Source organism: Daktulosphaira vitifoliae, unplaced genomic scaffold (genome assembly GCF_025091365.1).
Source record: "Daktulosphaira vitifoliae isolate Bord-2020 unplaced genomic scaffold, ASM2509136v1 Scaffold_4974, whole genome shotgun sequence".
Classification (NCBI taxonomy): Eukaryota; Metazoa; Arthropoda; class Insecta; order Hemiptera; family Phylloxeridae; genus Daktulosphaira; species Daktulosphaira vitifoliae.
This window is the reverse complement of record NW_026104534.1, coordinates 1-855: the sequence shown is the minus strand read 5'-3', so window position 1 is coordinate 855 and position 855 is coordinate 1. Positions and strand designations below refer to the sequence as shown.

Below are 855 nucleotides of genomic sequence, written 5' to 3'. Positions count from 1 at the left end.
ATAATGGGACCAATTTCAATAAGCCTTGATTTACTATTAACTTATATTTTGGTAATCTCTTGCATACTATTGAAGAGTTAATTTATAAATATAGACCAATGATACATTATTACACAATTCCTAATTATATGTAAGGTCTGGTAACAGCTATACTATATGGTATATTATAACAATAACTATAAAGCAATATAATTTTAAGAGAATTCATCTCAAAACAATAATTTTTGTTTATGTAGTGCGAAGTAATAAAAAAAATTACTCTATCAACCTAGTATATTTACTATTTTACACTTTTAATTATTTTTATTTTAGCTAATTTTGTTCTATAAAATTGATAAGTATCTCATGTTCCTATATATTTAAATTTATTATATATTCATTGTTTTATTCTGAATATTTATATTTTTGTACACTGATTAGTGTAATAAAAACAAACTATGTTGATGTTAATATTTAAGTGTTACTCTCTTCTTTTAGGTATACAGATTATGGCCAAATTCATGATGATTTATCTAGCTTCTCTACAAAATGTTCATGAGGAAAAGTCAACAGTTAGTGATGAAATTGATAGATTCTTGGGTATATCTACAGCATAAACATTAGAATGTTTACATAATTTACTCACAATTAAAAAAGTTAGATTAATTAGATAATTAAAATAAATATAAGTAGTATAATTGTACTATAAATTTTGTACTTTGTTTTCAGTTTTTCATTAAACACAATACTCCTCTACCTAACAGTGCATCAGTTGAAAGAGATTTTAATGTTGGTGGTACTACAATCACTAAAAAAAGACTAACATGTCTGATAAACATTTTGAATAAATGTTTTTAAAGTGTGTAACTAACAAAT

At 23.4% G+C, this 855-nt stretch overlaps 1 pseudogene; it reads left to right on the top strand.

The window, feature by feature from the left end:
• Positions 1-3: 3 nt before the first annotated feature.
• On the top strand, positions 4-775 carry LOC126910145 (uncharacterized; annotated as a pseudogene).
• Positions 776-855: the final 80 nt, after the last annotated feature.